The sequence below is a fragment of the Procambarus clarkii genome, chromosome 28 (assembly GCF_040958095.1).
Source record: "Procambarus clarkii isolate CNS0578487 chromosome 28, FALCON_Pclarkii_2.0, whole genome shotgun sequence".
NCBI lineage: Eukaryota > Metazoa > Arthropoda > Malacostraca > Decapoda > Cambaridae > Procambarus > Procambarus clarkii.
The window spans coordinates 512,599-531,897 of record NC_091177.1 but is presented as its reverse complement, the minus strand read 5'-3'; the positions used below and the strand labels follow the sequence as shown (position 1 = coordinate 531,897).

The window sequence follows — 19,299 nt, the reverse complement described above, 5'->3', positions numbered from 1 at the left end:
TTGGGCCACCAGCTGTGGGAGCGGGGCCTCTCATCTTGGGCCACCAGCTGTGGGAGCGGGGCCTCTCATCTTGGGTCACCAGCTGTGGGAGCGGGGCGTCTCATCTTGGGCCACCAGCTGTCGGAGCGGGGCGTCTCATCTTGGGCCAATCTTTCTAACATTGGGTCCTCTTAATATTTCGAGTGTTCCACACCCAGGTGCTGTAGTCTGATGTTTAGTGGCTATGTGTTCAGGAGTTCATATAGCTCTATACCTTGTGGAGGTACTGGGAATGAAGGGCCCCGCGGCCCAGTCTCCGACCAGGCTTCCTGGTTGGTCGTGTAGTCGCAGCCTGACGTATGAGTCACAGCCTGGTTGATCAGATATTCTTTGGAAGTGTTTTTCAAGTTCCCTCTTGAACACTGTAAGAGGCCGGTCAGTTATGTATAGCGGGAGTGTGTTGAACAGTCTCGGGCCCATGATCTTGAGGTTATCTTGAGATCATTTTGGGGCTTTAGTGTCCCCGCGGCCCGGTCCTCGACCAGGCTTCCACTCCCAGGAAGCAGCCCGTGACAGCTGACTAACACCCAGGTACCTATTTTACTGCTATATAACAGGGGCATAGGGTGAAAGAAACTCTGCCCATTGTTTCTCACCGGCGCCCGTGATCGAACCCGGGACCACAGGATCACAAGTCCAGTGTGCTGTCCGCTCGGCCGACCGGCTCCCCTTATGTTGATATTCAGACACCTGAATATGATGTTGATAGTTCTCCCTCAGCGTACCTATTGTACCTCGGCTTTTCATCGGGGGTATTTTGCACATAGAAAATGTTCAAATTTTGTAAAAATTTATGCATGGAGATGATGCCCAGATGTATGGCGAGTCGTCTACGGTGATCCTCAGATACTTGGATGGACTTGGTTGCCATCTAAGGCACGTTTGTCCATCTCAAGGTGTAGGGACCGGATGGACTTAACAGCCCATTAATGGTCTTTGGTTCACATTCATAAACCTAGTATATCTCATTTTGTTGAGTATTTGTTATCCAGATGGGTTGTAACAGGCTCGTTAGGTTTTAAAAGGCTTGCAATTCTCCGTTGATGGTGACTACAGTGAGGACGACGGTGATGAGGCAACTGTAATAGGAGGTTACAGTGATGGTCAACTTGGGTGATGGTGGGAGCGGCGATGGTGACAGATGAGAGGCAGGACCGTTACCTACACCCCTCTCTCATAGGCCGCCTGTCGTCAACCGATTGTACTGCAGGCTGGGCGTGGGCGTCCAAGTGGTTGGCTTTTGGGCGGCCTGCCAGCTAGTGGCGGGCGGCCTGCCAGCTAGTGGCGGGCGGCCTGCCAGCTAGTGGCGGGCGGCCTGCCAGCTAGTGGCGGGCGGCCTGCCAGCTAGTGGCGGGCGGCCTGCCAGCTAGTGGCGGGCGGCCTGCCAGCTAGTGGCGGGCGGCCTGCCAGCTAGTGGCGGGCGGCCTGCCAGCTAGTGGCGGGCGGCCTGCCAGCTAGTGGCGGGCGGCCTGCCAGCTAGTGGCGGGCGGCCTGCCAGCTAGTGGCGGGCGGCCTGCCAGCTAGTGGCGGGCGGCCTGCCAGCTAGTGGCGGGCGGCCTGCCAGCTAGTGGCGGCCGGCCAGCCAGCTAGTGGCGGCCGGCCTGCCAGCTAGTGGCGGCCGGCCTGCCAGCTAGTGGCGGCCGGCCTGCCAGCTAGTGGCGGCCGGCCTGCCAGCTAGTGGCGGCCGGCCTGCCAGCTAGTGGCGGCCGGCCTGCCAGCTAGTGGCGGCCGGCCTGCCAGCTAGTGGCGGCCGGCCTGCCAGCTAGTGGCGGCCGGCCTGCCAGCTAGTGGCGGCCGGCCTGCCAGCTAGTGGCGGCCGGCCTGCCAGCTAGTGGTGGCCGGCCTAGATTGGTTAAATGTTCCTGGAATGATTGATTCTGCCTGGGATGAGGTTGAGTCTCCCTGGAATGTGTGGGAATTGCCTGGAATGTGTTGGGAACGGCTGTATCCACCTAGAGTATATGTATAATGACAGGGTCTGCCAAGAATGTTGGTGGAAATTCTCTTTCATATCAATAATTTCTTGTTAGACAAAGAGTTGCTTACCAAGGCTGTACACGTCTGCACTAAACTATGCATGAAAGGTCACAAAGGTCTCTGGAACACTGAGTGGAACACTAATGCCTTTAGTATTTATCGGAAGAATAATGGAGCATGATAAATAGTACTTTGTTACCAGAGGCATGATAGATTGTAGTACATTGTTGCCAGACGCATGAGATGGTAGTACATTGTTGCCAGACACATGATAGATTGTAGTACATTGTTACCAGAGGCATGATAGATTGTAGTACATTGTTGCCAGACGCATGAGAGATGGTAGTACATTGCTGCCAGAGGCATGAGAGATTGTAGTACATTGTTGCCAGAGGCATGAGAGATAGTAGTACATTGTTGCCAGACGCAATATAGATAGTAGAACATTGTTGCCAGACAGTGATTATGAATCTTCGTTATCAGGATTAGGTTTGTTAAGTTCCTACATTGTGTTTACCTTGTGTAGCTTCCGGGGATCAACAGCCCCGCGGCCCGGTCTCTGACCAGGGGCTAGATTCACGAAGCAGTTACGCAAGTACTTACGAACGTGTACATCTTTCCTCAATCTTTGACGGCTTTGTTTACATTTATTAATCAATTTGCAAGCATGAAAACTTCCCAATTAAGTGTTGTTATTGTTATGAACAGCCTCCTTGTGCTTCGGAGCTCATTAACTGTTTAATAATTGTAATCAAAGCCGCCAAATATTGAGAAAAGATGTACGCGTTCGTAAGTGCTTGCGTAAGTGCTTTTGTGAATCTGGCCCCAGGCCTCCCGGTTGGACGTTTGGTCAAGCAGGCTGTTGGACGCGACTGCTCGCAGCCTGACGTATGAATCACAGCCTGGTTGATAAAGTAATTTTTGGAGGTGTTTGTCGAGTTCTCTTGAACACCGAGAGGCTGGCCAGTATAACATTCAGGGGTTTTAAAGATCATGTTCTGTGATAATGAAACACTTGTTCAATGAGAATTATAATGTAGTATTGCCTTGTAAAACTTATTTATATATGATTTATATTGTATTTTCTTAAAGATAAAAAAAAATTATGCTCCTTGTAGCGGGAGAGTGTTGAACAGTCTCGGGCCCTTGATGTTGATAGTTCTCCCTCAGCGTATCTATTGCACCTCTCATATTCAACGGGGGTATTTTGCACATCCTGCCATGCCTACTGTTTAAATGTGATGTTATTTCTGTGTTCAGATTTGGGAAACAGTACTTCTAATATCTTCCACGTGTAGATCATTGTCTCTCTCTCGCCCGCGCTCTAGAGAATACAGATTTATAACTTTTAATCAGTCCCAATAACTAAGAGGATTTACAGAGTGGATTCGTGCACAGTAAAAGAACTGTGCACGCTCTCCAGGTCAACAATTTCTCCGTCTCTGAATGGGGCTGTTAGTGTGCAACAATCTTCCAGATATCATTGGTATGGCATCCCTTGTTTGGAAGGTCCTTGTTATCCAACCTGTCATTTTTCTTGCAGTCGTGACAGCTACTTTATGGTGTTCTGTAAAGGTAAAGTTTTCCGACATGATTACTCCTAGATCATTTACATTGCTTTTTCGTTCTATAGTGTGATTTGATTCCGTTGTATATATGGTTTCCGTTTTTACAATTTCCATAGCGTAGAAGCTGGAACTTATTTTCATTAAATATCATAGTAAATATGTTATAATCTCTGGCCATTGAAAGACCCGATTTACATCCGATTGGAGGTTAATCGTGTCCTCAATATTGTCTACTCGCATGAAAATCCTAGTGTCATCTGGAAATGTGATGATACAGTGCTGTAGTTTGTATTCTTGTCTGTCTGATATTAGGTTGAGAAAAAATACCAGAGCAAGTACACGGTACCTTGGGGGACTGAGCTTTTCACAGTAGATGATCTGGATGTTACTGTGTTGACTATTATAGTCTACGTTCATTTCGGAAAGACGTGTAGGATCCATCTCCCTACTTTGCCAGTAATTTAATTTGCGCGCATTTTGTGCGCAGCAACACAACGGTCATATGTTTCAAAAAATGTTGGCAAGTCCTTGTATATTTGCGTTTTGCTTGTCTTACGTGGCACCCAAGGCCATGTCATAGTGATCAAGCAACTGTGAGAGGCAGGAGCAACATGTTCCGAATCCGTATTGTTCGGGGCTATGTAGATGTGATTGCATGTGATTTGTAATCTTACGTCTTAACACTCTTTCAAAGATTTTTCTGATGTGTAACGTTAGGGCTATTGGTTTACAATCTCTTTCATCTGCTTTACTACCTCCTTTGTGAAGTGGCGCGATCTCCGCCGTTTTAAGTATGCCAGGGATGATGGCAGTATCTTTTGGTATAAACATCTTCGCCAGTATAAACATCTTTTGGGACTCCGTCTCCAAAAGATGTTTAGGGCCTGTGATATTGGTGTTTTACACTTCTTGATGAATATAGAATTTCACGAGTCTGGGCCTGGTGCAGAGTGCGTGGGTATGCTGTTTATGGTTACTTTAAAGTCCAGTGGGGTTTGTCCAACTTCCCTGTACCATCTCCATCGATCGCCTTCTTCCCATCTCTTCTTTTTTCTCCCCATTTCGTCCCTTCCCCACCCTACCCTTTGTTGTTTCCAATCCGGACAATATTAGTGAAGTGTGAACGTTGGTAGTGTGTTGGTGATGGCCCAGGGAACGGACGCCAGTCCCAGCAGTGGACAGCGAGTGACGGATGTGACGGTGACGGTGAGTGACGGATGTGACAGTGACGGCGTCATGAGAGATTATCTTGTCTTTGATGGATGGCTTTGGCGGCGACCTGTCTGGTGTGACGGTGAGGCTGTCATGTGCTGCTGTGTTGGCGTTTGCCGTGTTGGTATACTTGCTTGTATGTGGTTGCGGGGGTTGAGCTGCGGCTCTTTGGTCCCGCCTCTCAACTGTCAATCAACTGGTGTACAGGTTCTTGAGCCTACTGGGCTCTTTGTCTACATCTGAAACTGTGTATGGAGTCAGCCTCCACCACATCACTGCCTAATGCATTCCATTTGTTAATTACCTTGAGATTGAAAAACATTGTTTGTAACGTCTCTGTGGCTCATCTGGGTACTCAGTGTCCACCTGTGTCCCCTTGTGCGTGGTCCACCCGTGTCTGTCCTCTGTGATGTGATGGTGCTTACCTAACAGTGCCTATGGGGGAGTGAGGTCTGGCTCTCCATGCCCCGCCTAACTAGCCATGTTGTACCTTCTGCATTACAACTTAATTATTTTCACGTTCAGATTATTTGTAGAATCTGGCTTTGAAGTTGTGGATGGAAGTGACTTCCACAACTTCTTTTAGTGAATTCCACTTCTTGACCCATCCGTACAGGGTACCAGTATTTCCTTACATTCCTACGGCTCATTTGCGTATCCAGCTTCCACTTGTGTCTTCTTGTCCTACTTTTTCTCAATTTTGAAGAGGCTAACCTTATACACCTTGTCTATTCCTATCATTATTTTGTATGTTTTGATTGATTGTTGCCGCCGGAGGTGGATAGTTTATTGTGCACCCCATACCCATCCTGTGAGCGGTAGCGCAAAAAGCATTACAGAGGGCACAAAAGGTCTTTATCAGACCTCATCTTAGATTATTGCATAAACAATTTCGTCTATCCTTCACACCTTATAGTTACAATGTCAGCTAGTTACAGAGAATGTTCTATTTCAAGAGCTATATATTTACAGTAGGTCATTATACATTAATGGTAGGTCCTATCGCTAATACATAATAGTTTGACCAATGGGGATATTACAGAGTCATAGGGAGCTTCTGTTTATTATTAGTCTTCACAGTACACTACTTGTTTCTGAATCTCATATGTCGTTTATCTACTGGTAGCGAAATATGGATACAGTGCAAGGATTTCAGGTAATTTATACAGGGTAATAAGATAGGTTGCCATATCATACAGAGTGAGCTAAGATTTATCTCTAAATGGCTCAATTTTACTACAATCCAAGATATAGTGTTCGAGTGTGTGTTCCTGTCTTTGTCCACACACTTTACACTTCATCTAGATCCCTATACAATCCGAACTGCCAGAGATACTTGTAGCCAAGTGTTATACGAGCTGTGACAATATCTGTTAGTCTACTGACTTTGTTACTTGCCCCATAGACATGTTTTACTTTACACATTTCATTGTGATGAGCAATGGACCTGCTAGTTCCAGTTTGCACTGTTCTACTTTCTTCAAATTCATCCAGGAGTTCTTATCTAATGACACTTTATAGGGACCTATTTGATAACTCAAGATTCCGTTCAATACTGTCTTTATTTACTGCAGCCTTTGCAAGGGCGTCAACTTTGTCATGTTCCTGCATGCCAATGTGAGAAGGAATCCACAACGTTTTTATATTTACCCTCTTGCTAAGTATTCTTATATATCTACGTCTAGCTTCCAAGACAAGCACGTTATTACTTGACTGCAAACTGTTTATTGCTCGTAGTGAGGAAAGGGAGTCGGATATAATTAAGCTGTTGTGATCATATACCCTTTGGATTTTTTCTGTCCTCTAGGGTTGTAAGATTTAATTCCAATAGCTTATTTATGTACCTTAACCATCTTTACTCCGGCACCAAATCGTGTTGCAAATATTTGTTCTTCAATTTTGGCTTTAGGCTTTGCAAGATGCGGATTTCATGCCGGTGAGGAGTATTCCAGTATTGCTCGAACAAATGTGGTGTAGATTGTCTTGAAGGATTGTCTTGTAAACGATTCTTCGCGGCGGGGATCGTATTCCAGGGACCTGCCCAAAACGCTACGCGTACTAGTGGCTGTACAAGAATGTAACAACTCTTGTATATATCTCAAAAAAAAAAAAAAAAAAAAAAGACTCCAGATTTAGGTTCATAAACAATGTTCTTATATTTGTCAGCGTCCCATATGCTGTCAATGCTATTTATGTGTCTACGGTCTTAATGATGGAACTTAAATCCACTCTAAAATCTTAACCTCTTTCCGATCCCTGTAGTTGCCTTCCCCTTATGGTGTAGATGTCTTCTGGTGTCCTCCCTCCCTCCCTTCCCTATCTTCTTTACCATGCACTGGTTGGGACCGAGTTCCAGCAACCATTTGTTTGACCACTCCTGGAGTATGTCCAGATCCTCTTGTGTCTTCCTGCAGTCCTCTTGTGTCTTCCTGCAGTCCTCTTGTGTGTGTACCTTCATCGTCAGCTTTACGTCTGGGAACATTGGCATGTTCCAGCTCACTCCCTCGGGTAGCTCCTTCACATAATTTAGAAAGAGCAGCGAATTGGTGGTGCTAAGGTGGGACGCTGTGATGTGTTGGGGGTGGGGAAAGGGGGTGTTGGTGGAGTAGTGTTGGTGGGGCGTGGTGTATTGGAGGTTTTTGTGGTTTTGTGGGGTGTTGGTGTTGGGTGGAGTGTGTTTGTGCCCGGAGGGGGGGGGGGGAAGAGTTAGGGGTTTTGGTGGAGGGTAGGGGTTTGTTTGGGGGGGGGGGAGGGGAGTTGGTGGGGGTGTTAAAGCAATGTCATAGAAATTTTGCTATACATCTCTACCCTATTGTGACTCATCGTCTGCATATCTCACCCTAATAAAGGGCGTCTGATCTAGAAGTGTTATCGGTAGAATCTTCAGTTCCCCAATAGGGAGAATTTTAACGTTTTCTTAATCTTGAGGAGCAGGAAGATTATTCATAATAGTCTTCCCTTCACATCCCAGGTAATGTATTAGTTGGGATACGAGGACAGCCTGTAAAGAGCTGGGATACGAGGACAGAGTATGTGTTGTTCCCTCGTTGGGATATTGTTAGTGATCCCCAGTTAGTGCATGTGTCCAGATCCCTAAGATAATGTGTTTGTATCGCTCGCTAACGAGTTCGTATTGATAATAAGAGACCACGAGTCTCCGTGGTGTAGTGGTAAGACATTCTCCTGGTGTTCCGCGAGCGCTTTGTCATGGTTCGTATCCTGGCCGGGGAGGATTAACTCAACAGTAAAATGTGTACTTGATTGTAACAACGATTCTTCGTGGGGAGTCGTATTCCAGGGACCTGCCCGAAACGCTACACGTACTAGTGGCTGTACAAGAATGTAACAACTCTTGTATATATCTCAAAAAAAAAAGTTAGTGTATGTGTGTTCGTTAGGTAACATAGGCGTTAATAACTCATTAGCTTGTGTGTGTGTGAACAATAAAATTGCAATAACGCGATTTATAAATAAACAAATGTTGAGTTAATGGAGTGGGATCGAACTCGCGTTTCTGGACTCTCCAGACACACACACACACACACACACACACACACACACACACACACACACACACACACACACACACACACACACACACACACACACACACACACACACACACACACTCTCTCTCTCGTTGTTTATGCTCTCTCGTTAGCGAAGGTGAAGATAACTCGTTAGCGTGTGTGTTCGACGTCGTAGATGATAACACCTTAGCCTGGGGGGTTTAAATTGTCTGCGGTGATTTAGTGGTTACAGAACAATTACTTGGTACGTGGGGTGTGGAGGCCGGTCCGCTTCCTTAGGAGTTACGAAGGCTGGCTAGATGGCTGGCTTGAAGACTGGTGTGAAGGTTCTTGTGTGTTGTAGCTTGTAGAGCTACAACAAGCTTGTAGCTTCTAGAGCTTGTGAGAGGGCCTTGGAGGTTATATGTAAGTAATATGCATAATATGCGTTGTATGTGAGTAATATGCGCAGAACCGGTGAGTTTATTTTTATACAAAGCTTACAGGATAAGAGATTTTACAGGCATTGATTATGTTCATGACAGTTGGGAGCTTAGAGGTTGTTGGGAGTTTGGGAGCTGTGGGAGTTTGGGCGCTGTGGGAGTTTGGGCGCTGTGGGAGTTTGGGCGCTGTGGGAGTTTGGGCGCTGTGGGAGTTTGGGCGCTGTGGGAGTTTGGGCGCTGTGGGAGTTTGGGCGCTGTGGGAGTTTGGGCGCTGTGGGAGTTTGGGCGCTGTGGGAGTTTGGGCGCTGTGGGAGTTTGGGCGCTGTGGGAGTTTGGGCGCTGTGGGAGTTTGGGAGCTGTGGGAGTTTGGGCGCTGTGGGAGTTTGGGCGCTGTGGGAGTTTGGGAGCTGTGGGAGTTTGGGAGCTGTGGGAGTTTGGGCGCTGTGGGAGTTTGGGAGCTGTGGGGGAGTGGGAGCTGTGGGGGAGTGGGAGCTGTGGGAGTTTGGGCGCTGTGGGAGTTTGGGAGCTGTGGGAGTTTGGGAGCTGTGGGAGTTTGGGCGCTGTGGGAGTTTGGGCGCTGTGGGAGTTTGGGAGCTGTGGGAGTTTGGGAGCTGTGGGAGTTTGGGCGCTGTGGGAGTTTGGGCGCTGTGGGAGTTTGGGAGCTGTGGGAGTTTGGGAGCTGTGGGAGTTTGGGAGCTGTGGGAGTTTGGGCGCTGTGGGAGTGTGGGAGTTTGGGCGCTGTGGGAGTTTGGGAGCTGTGGGAGTTTGGGCGCTGTGGGAGTTTGGGCGCTGTGGGAGTTTGGGAGCTGTGGGAGTTTGGGAGCTGTGGGAGTTTGGGAGCTGTGGGAGTTTGGGAGCTGTGGGAGGTTTGGAACGCTATAGAAATTTGGAACGTTGTTGACACATGGAACCCGCAGTGAAAGTTTGCTCGTGTAGGGAGCTGTGAGGCTGCCAGAGTGATTGACTCGTGAAATGTCAGGTGAGAGTTAATGACACTATTTAAAGAACACATCGACCACTTAATGTAGGGCAGACGTTACTCTGTATCTAAGCATTTATGTCTGTAGGTTAGAATAGCATTTTAAAAGCACTAAAATCACCTTCTGTGGTTGTTCAATAAATCCCTGAACGATATGTTTAACAGATCTCTCACCCTGTCCATGTGTGCAGCCACGTCTGTGGTATAAAATAATAATAACTAATAATAATAATAATAATATTAATAATAATAATAATAATAATAATATTATAATAATAATAATAATTATTATTATTATTATTATTATTATTAAGCCGAGAGTGGTGGGGAGGCTTGTGTTTCCTGAGGCAGGCTGTCTGCCTCGTCTTGCGTATCCCTCCACACCACCACCCCAGCCATGCACAACACCCCCTACCCCCCTCTTACCACACCAAAACAAACACACACACACCATACACAGAGGCTGCAGGCAAGAAAGGCTAGAGAGGTGGGATCCAAGAGTCAATGCTCTATTCTGCAAGCACAAATAGGCGAGTACACACACCTCTCACACCACCAACACACAAAGTAGTGAATGTCATATAGTATTTCTTGTTTATTACGTCTCGGTGTTATATATAAAATATTACTAATCATGTTTGTGTCTTCCACAGATCGCCAGCCCCAAGCGCCCCGTGCCCAGCGCCCCGTGCCCAGCGCCCCGTGCCCGTGGCAGCTTCTTCCATCACGTCCAGATGCGAGCTTGACGCCCGTCCGCTGCCTGCAAGGTAACGATCATTCTCTTCCCTTGTCTCATACCTCCCATGCTTGCCTCGTTTCCTCTCTACCAGTCTCACCCCATTCATGTTTATCACCAAAGGAGGTACTAAAGCAGAGGGGGTAAATATTTACATTGCACAAAAGCAGTGTAAAAGATGCTTTAGTAATCATGTCGGAAGACCTTACTTTCAAAGAGGGAGGGAGTTATCGGGGGAAAGCGCCAAGCCATGACGACTATATAGCACTTGGAAAGGGTCAGGATAAAGATTTGGAATGGGACGGGGGAAAGGAATGGTGCCCAACCACTTAGACGGTTGGGGATTGAACGCCGACCTGCATGAAGTGAGACCGTTGCTCTACTGTCCAGTCCAAGGGGTTGGACTTACTTTTAAAGAACACAATAAAGTAACTGTCACAACATCAAAAAGAAAAGACAGGTTCGATAACAAACAAGGACCTTCCAAACAAGAGATACCAAACCAATGACACTAAGACACTAGTGCTCTCTAGGGTGGAGTATGGTTGCTCACTAACAGCCCCAGTCATAGCTAGAGAATTTGTTGACCTGGAGAACGCGTGAAGATCTTATACAGTCAGAATCGACTCAATAAAACATCTAAATTATAGGGACCGCTTAACATTTTTTAAATCTGCATTCCCTAGAGCGCAGGCGGGAGAGACATAATATTTTACACTTGATAAATACTAAAGGTCCTGGTTCTAAATCTGCACATGGAGATAACAACACATTAGACCAGGAGACGTGTCAGGAAGTGCAAAAGAGCCTTGTTGAAAAGCAGAGGTGCAATAGGTACGCTGAGAGAGAACTTTCATCAACATGAAGGGGCCAAGACTTTCACTATAAACATAAGGGGCATAACTAGCCGACCTTTCGCGGTGTTCAAAAGAGAACTTGATAAACACCTTCAAATGATACCTGATCAGCTGGGCTGTGATTCACACGTCAGGCTGCGAGCAGCTGTGTCCAACAGCCTGATTGACCAGACCACCAACCATCAGGAGACCTGGTCAGAGACCTGGCCAGACACCTGGCCGCCGATGGGACGTTGGTTCTAGGAGCCAACTATAAAGGTTAACCAAAGGTAAGGTCCCTCATCCCAATTTCCCGTCCACCTACTTTCTCCCTTCATGACCTACCTTCTCCCTTGATGACCTACCTTCCTGATTCACTCCGCACCTAACTTTCTAGTATAACAACCAGATCAGTTATTCATGAGCACAGCCACACTCACAGTTCCTCCGAGAGGAAAGTCGGTGGGGCGGACGAGGTCATCCCGCTCTGCTCTGCTGGCGGGAAAATACCCGGTGTGTCTACCAGTGTTGGTTGGGGAAAAAAGTTCTAAATGAATGGGGGGCGGATCAGGAGTCTTGTTTCCTTGACAAGATGATCGAAGATCATGGAGGAAATTCATGCTTCACATCCTGTCTTCACCCGATATTACGGCAGATGGGTCCCCATTGTCAAGGGGACAGGTAGGAAGCTTCTTTGGGTTTTAGAAGTCGATATCTCCCCTTTGCCTAGGCCAACGACTGACTGCCCCACACGGTACAACCCACAACAGTTGGCTAACACCCGGGAACTTGTTTACAGCTTAGGAAACAGAGGCGTCCGTTGTAGAGAAAACGTGCCCAACGCCTCGTACTGCCTTGGATCTATTTAAATTCCTACTGTGGATTTACATTTCTGGTAATAAAAACATGTCACAACGATTTACACCACAACTTCATATAATGTTTAATTTTATTTAAAAGCGTTTGGACTGGTCGACGCACTGATAATTAGCTTCTTGCATTTTTTTTCCCAACCACTTGGGCTGGACGGTAGAGTCTCGCTTCGTGCAGGTAGGTGTTCAATCCCCGACCGTCCAAGTGGTTGGGCACCATTCTCCCCCCCCCCCCTGTCCCATCCCAAATACTTATCCCGATTTAATCCCAGTGCTATATAGTCGTGATGGCTTGGCGCTTTCCTCAATTTTTTTCATATTCTTTGGGGGGAGGGGGTATATCTTAAATTTCCTCTTTCTTGTATGATCGGCGTTTGATGCTCGGTGCTCCATGGGGTTGGCCACTGTCCCTTCACTCCGTCCTCGCATCCCAGGACCTGGTCCTCCTATCCCTTTCCAGTGCCATGAAGTCGTTCTGGCCTAACGCCTTCTGATCATGACTTTACCTTCGCCGCTGTGACTGATGCTGGGTCCCTGAGGGCATCAGAGGGACGAGGAGAGGGCCGGGCATCTATTCCCAGTGGTCGGAGTGGCTCGTGTGTCGTCGTCGTGATCGTGGTGCGAGGCTCGAGCTGCGGGGCTGGTAACTGTGTGGGTTATAGGAAAGTCTTAATTGGTCTTTATCAGTCTTTGAGGAGAGGAGTGTTGTGGTACTGTCATAGTAACATAAGTAGAGTACATGTACATAGGATGTACACGGGAGTACATCCTTTGTATTCCCGTGTACACAGGATGGTGTAGTTGTGACGGACCCGTGTACACAGGATGGTGTAGTTGTGACGGACCCGTGTACACAGGATGGTGTAGTTGTGACGGACCCGTGTACACAGGATGGTGTAGTTGTGACGGACCCGTGTACACAGGATGGTGTAGTTGTGACGGACCCGTGTACACAGGATGGTGTAGTTGTGACGGACCCGTGTACACAGGATGGTTGTACAGCGTATGTTATGTCAGTTTATGGACGCTGTACACAACATTCATTAACGAGATACTAGAGGGGTTGATGCCAAACCTGTACACAGAAATAACACCACACGAGATCAGGAGGCATGGCAGGATGTGCAGAATACCCCCCCGTTGAAGAGCAGAGGTGTAACAGGTACTCTGAGAGAGAACTCTATCAACATCAGAGGCCCGAGACTGTTCAACACGCTTCCGCTACACATAAGGGGTATAACTGACCGACCCCTCAGTGTGTTCAAGAGAGAACTAGATAAATACCTCCAATAGATACCTGATCAACCAGGCTGTGACTCAAACGTCAGGCTGCGAGCAGCCGCGTTCAACAGCCTGGTTGACCAGTCCAGCAACGAGGAGGCCTGGTTGGAGACCGGGCCGCGGGGCTGTTGATCCCCGGAAGCTGCACAAGGTAGCCACAAAGCAGGGTGATGGTGTTGGTTGTATTTACCTATCGGTGTCTACGGGGAAGTGAGGTCTAGCTCCCTATCCCCGCCTCCGGCCTGGTCGTACTTGCTGCGCGATTATTTAACTTCTGACTTTTGAATTTGTTGTAAAATCTGGCCTTAAAGTCGTGGATGGAGGTGGCTTCCACAGCTTCTCTCACCACATTCCACGTGTTTTATCTCACTCGTGCAGGGTGCGAGTATTACCTTATATTTCTCGGATTCATTTGTATTTCCAGCTTCCATTTATGCAAGGTGGAGACATGCCCTCTCCTACTTTCTCTCAGTTTTAAAAAGTCTGTCCTTTTCCATCTTGTCAATTCCCCTCAGTATCTTGTACGTTGCAATCATGTCTCCTCTGTTTCTTCCCTTCTCAAGGGTTTGTGAGGTCTAGTTCCTTTAACCCTCTTGAGGTTCGACACTAATGATATTGAAACCTTTGGACGTTTAAGCTGTAGTTTTATACTTCACCTGATGCGGGTTCCAGGCCGGTGCGGCATATTCCAGTATTGAAATAAGTTTATTGAGGTAAAATACACACAAAGGGATGAGGTAGCTCAAGCTATTCTCACCCCGTTATTCCAGTATTGGTTTAGTAAGATTTGTGTATATTTTCTTGAACGAGATCTGATTTAGGTTTCTAAAGGACGTTGTAATATTTGGCAGCGTTCCTTATGCTGCTGATGTTACCACCACCTCTATAACTAGGTGTTAGTAGTGGTGATGTTGGTAGTAGTGGTGGTGGTGGTGACACCGACAGTTTATCAACACATTCGCTTTGCTCTCTACACATTCTCCCTCCCCCCCTCTCCTGCCCCTCTCCCCCCCCCCTCTCCTGCCCCTCTCCCCCCCTCTCTCCTGCCCCTCTCCCTACCTCTCTCTCCTGCCCCTCTCCTGCCCCTCTCCCCCTCACGGGGGGGGGGGGAGGGGGTTCACGGTACTAGCTCGCCTGGCTAGTACCGAGCCACAGACACATGTACAGGTGATGCCGAGTAATGGTAAAATGGGTGACACGGCTGGTGGTGGTGACCTTCCTGGGGGGGCACGGCTGGTGGTGGTGACCTTCCTGGGGGACACGGCTGGTGGTGGTGACCTTCCTGGGGGGGCACGGCTGGTGGTGGTGACCTTCCTGGGGGATACGGCTGGTGGTGGTGACCTTCCTGGGGGCCACGGCTGGTGGTGGTGACCTTCCTGGGGGCCACGGCTGGTGGTGGTGACCTTCCTGGGGGGCCACGGCTGGTGGTGGTGACCTTCCTGGGGGGGCACGGCTGGTGGTGGTGACCTTCCTGGGGGGGGGCACGGCTGGTGGTGGTGACCTTCCTGGGGGGGCACGGCTGGTGGTGGTGACCTTCCTGGGGGGGCACGGCTGGTGGTGGTGACCTTCCTGGGGGGGCACGGCTGGTGGTGGTGACCTTCCTGGGGGGGGCACGGCTGGTGGTGGTGACCTTCCTGGGGGGGCACGGCTGGTGGTGGTGACCTTCCTGGGGGGGCACGGCTGGTGGTGGTGACCTTCCTGGGGGGGCACGGCTGGTGGTGGTGACCTTCCTGGGGGGGCACGGCTGGTGGTGGTGACCTTCCTGGGGGGGCACGGCTGGTGGTGGTGACCTTCCTGGGGGGGCACGGCTGGTGGTGGTGACCTTCCTGGGGGGGGCACGGCTGGTGGTGGTGACCTTCCTGGGGGACACGGCTGGTGGTGGTGACCTTCCTGGGGGACACGGCTGGTGGTGGTGACCTTCCTGGGGGACACGGCTGGTGGTGGTGACCTTCCTGGGGGACACGGCTGGTGGTGGTGACCTTCCTGGGGGGCCACGGCTGGTGGTGGTGACCTTCCTGGGGGCCACGGCTGGTGGTGGTGACCTTCCTGGGGGCCACGGCTGGTGGTGGTGACCTTCCTGGGGGCCACGGCTGGTGGTGGTGACCTTCCTGGGGGCCACGGCTGGTGGTGGTGACCTTCCTGGGGGCCACGGCTGGTGGTGGTGACCTTCCTGGGGGACACGGCTGGTGGTGGTGACCTTCCTGGGGGACACGGCTGGTGGTGGTGACCTTCCTGGGGGCCACGGCTGGTGGTGGTGACCTTCCTGGGGGCCACGGCTGGTGGTGGTGACCTTCCTGGGGGCCACGGCTGGTGGTTGTAGTTAGTAAAATCTGATGATTAATGTGTTCAGGTTTTAGGTTAATGAAATGTGAGAGACCAACCAGCCGCGTGAGGGTCGAGTCCTCTAACGACCTACTGACCAATCAGCCGGCAGGCGTGTAGGCCTATATGCATATATAGGCCTATAGACGTGTAGGCTATATACAGCGGGGCAGGGAAAGTCTCTCGGTTATATGGTGAAGGAAAGAGCAGTATTGGAGTGGTGGTGGTGTTGTGGTATTAGTGGCGTCAGTTGAAGGATGAGGTTGTGGAAGCCAGTGAGGTGGTGGTGCTGTGGTGGTGGTGGCGGCCTTGTGGTGGTGTAGTGGTGGTGTTGGGTGTGTGGTGGTAATGGTGGTGGTGCTGGTGTTGTCTTTGTGTGGTATTGATCAGCTGTGGTGACGGGGGGAGCAGTAATGGCGTGGGTGGCAAGAATGTGGGTGCTAGCTGGGACGCCCCCGCGGGGTGCCCACTAGATTGTCTGAGTGCATGTACTAGATACTACTCACTCACTCTGCTAGATGGGCCAACATACGAACTGCCATTAGAAACTTGTGTAAGGAATCGTTCAGGACCTTGTATACCACTTATACCACCAGTCCTGTAGTATGCAGCTTCCAGTCTGGAGTCTATACCTAGTAATGCACAAGACGAATTTAGAGAAGATTCAGAGGTATGCCACCAGACAAGTCCCAGAACTGAGAGGTATCAGCTACGAGGAAAGGCTAAGGGGACCAAGCCTCACGTCCCTGAAAGACAGAAGAGTAAGGGGAGACATGATAACAACCTACAAAGTTCTCATGGGAATTGACATTATGGACAAAGACAAACTATTTAGTACGGGTGGAACACGAACAAGGGGACACAGGTGGAAACTGAGTGCCCAGCTTGAGCCAGAGAGAAGTTAGAATTTGTTCAGTGTCAGAGTTGTTAACAGACGGAATGCTGCATTCAGCAGTGATGTGGTGGAGGCAGACTCCATACAGTTTCAAATGTTGATATGATAGAGCCCAGTAGGCTCAGGAACCTGTTCACCACTTGATTGACAGTTGAGAGGCCGGCCGAAAGAGCAGAGCTCAACCCCCGCAAGCACAACTAGGTGAATACACTCAAGTATGAATTATTCGGAGTGGCCAACACACACCCCCTCTGACCAGGTGGGTGGGCGGGGCTCTCACATTAATGAGGAAATGTGCACTCCTGGCCCCTCTCCCCTTCCTCTCCGTCCCCCCCCCCCGGCCCACCACTACATCCCCTCCCCCCACATCCAAACTCGTCCATGCGCGCGCAGACACGAACAAGTACACACCCTCGTCACAGCTGTCGACAAGTGGAACAGGTTAGACGTCGTTGAAGCTAATTCCATTCAGAGTTATAGATGTAAATATCAAAATCGTGAGAAATCTTGAATCTAAGAACGTTCGGAAGACGGGAGCTGGAGCCTAGCTTGACCTTGCAAGCACACATAGGCGAGTACATCTAGGTGAGTACACATACACACAGATCCTCGCGGCTGAGCGAACTGAGCTCGGGAGTGTCATTCCAAGGGGCCCAGGGTTCGATTCTCTGCCAAGGCAGAAACAAATGGGCAGAGTTTCTTTTCCCTGATATGTGTATCCACCCAGCTGTAAATAGGCATTTGGAGTTAGCCGTGGTGGGCTGCATCTTATCTATCTCTAAAACGCGCGCGCGCGCGCACACACACACACACACACACACACACACACACAGACACAGACACAGACAGACACACACAGACACAGACACAGACAGACACACACAGACACACACAGACACAGACACACAGACACAGACAGACACACACACACAGACAGACACAGACAGACACAGACAGACACAGACAGACACAGACAGACACAGACAGACACAGACAGACACAGACAGACACAGACAGACACAGACAGACACAGACAGACACACACAGACACAGACAGACACACACAGACACAGACACACACAGACACAGACAGACACACACAGACACAGACAGACACACACAGACACAGACAGACACACACAGACACAGACACAGACAGACACAGACACAGACAGACACAGAGACAGACACAGACAGACACAGAGACAGACACAGACAGACACAGAGACAGACACAGACAGACAGACAGACACAGATAGACAGACAGACACAGACACACACAGACACAGACACACACAGACACAGACAGACACACACACACACACACACAGACAGACACACACACAGACAGACAGACAGACACACACACAGACAGACACAGACACACACAGACACACACACAGACAGACAGACACAGACACACACAGACACACACACAGACAGACAGACACAGACACAGACAGACAGACACACACAGACACACACACAGCATGGAGCCCGTACCTTGTCAAGCACAAGACGAAGCTGGAAAAAGTCCAAAGGTATGCCACTAGACTAGTCCCAGAACTAAGAGGCATGAGTTACGAGGAAAGGCTGCGGGAAATGCACCTTACGACACTGGAAGACAGAAGAGTAAGGGGAGACATGATCACAACCTACAAAATCCTCAGAGGAATCGACCGGGTAAACAAGGATAAACTATTCAACACTGGTGGGACGCGAACAAGGGGACACAGGTGGAAACTGAGTACTCACATGAGCCACAGAGACGTTAGAAGGAACTTTTTCAGTGTCAGAGTAGTTAACGGATGGAATGCATTAGGCAGTGATGTGGTGGAGGCTGACTCCATACACAGTTTTAAATGTAGATATGATAGAGCCCAGTAGGCTCAGGAATCTGTACACCAGTTGATTGACAGTTGAGAGGCGGGACCAAAGAGCCAAAGCTCAACCCCCGCAAGCACAAATAGGTGAGTACAAATAGGTGAGTACAGATAGACAGACACAGACACAGACAGACACAGACAAGACACAGACACAGACAGACAGACACTAACTAAACACCTGTTCTTATATAGACAGACCAGTATTAGCGTCACCACCTCCCCGGGGCCCTGAGGGTCCCCCACAGGGGCCCTGAGGGTCCCTCACAGGGTCCCCCACAGGGTCCCCCACAGGGCCCCCCACAGGGTCCCCCACAGGGTCCCCCACAGGGTCCCCCACAGGGGCCCACACAGTAACACAGGTGAAACTGTCACTCGCTGAAAAAGCTTTCAACTTCCCTTTCACCAGTAACGTGACGAGTCGCAGTCATATGGTTCATCTGCGCGCCTTCCTTCCCTCCTTCCCGGGAAACACAAATCGTAACTGTCTCTATTTTCCGCTTGTTACAACTTGTAATAAAGTTGTTATATCTTGGGTTGACGTTTATGACGTATTAGAACGTTGTTACAACTTGCTATATTGGTTGTTATAATTGGTTAGGTGGTGTTAACAAGTGTTCGAACGTTGTAGTAACGTCGTAGTTTCAGTGTGTTTGGCGAGTTGTCTTTTTTCGTTACGTTGTTACTCGACCTTAGTGCCCTAAAATCTGTTTTCATAAGCACTTCTGAGTGCTGGAGTACTGAGTA

The 19,299-nt window shown here is 49.3% G+C and overlaps 1 protein-coding gene across 6 annotated transcripts in view; it reads left to right on the top strand.

Moving 5' to 3' along the window:
* LOC123754903 (uncharacterized) overlaps positions 1-19,299 on the top strand; it is a 265,794-nt gene that overhangs the window by 152,712 nt on the left and 93,783 nt on the right. For all 6 annotated transcript variants that reach the window (XM_069332768.1, XM_045737236.2, XM_069332770.1 and 3 more), the window contains exon 2: positions 10,381-10,494. The gene's annotated coding sequence lies outside the window, so the exon portion shown is untranslated. The remainder of the gene's footprint in view (positions 1-10,380; positions 10,495-19,299) is intronic.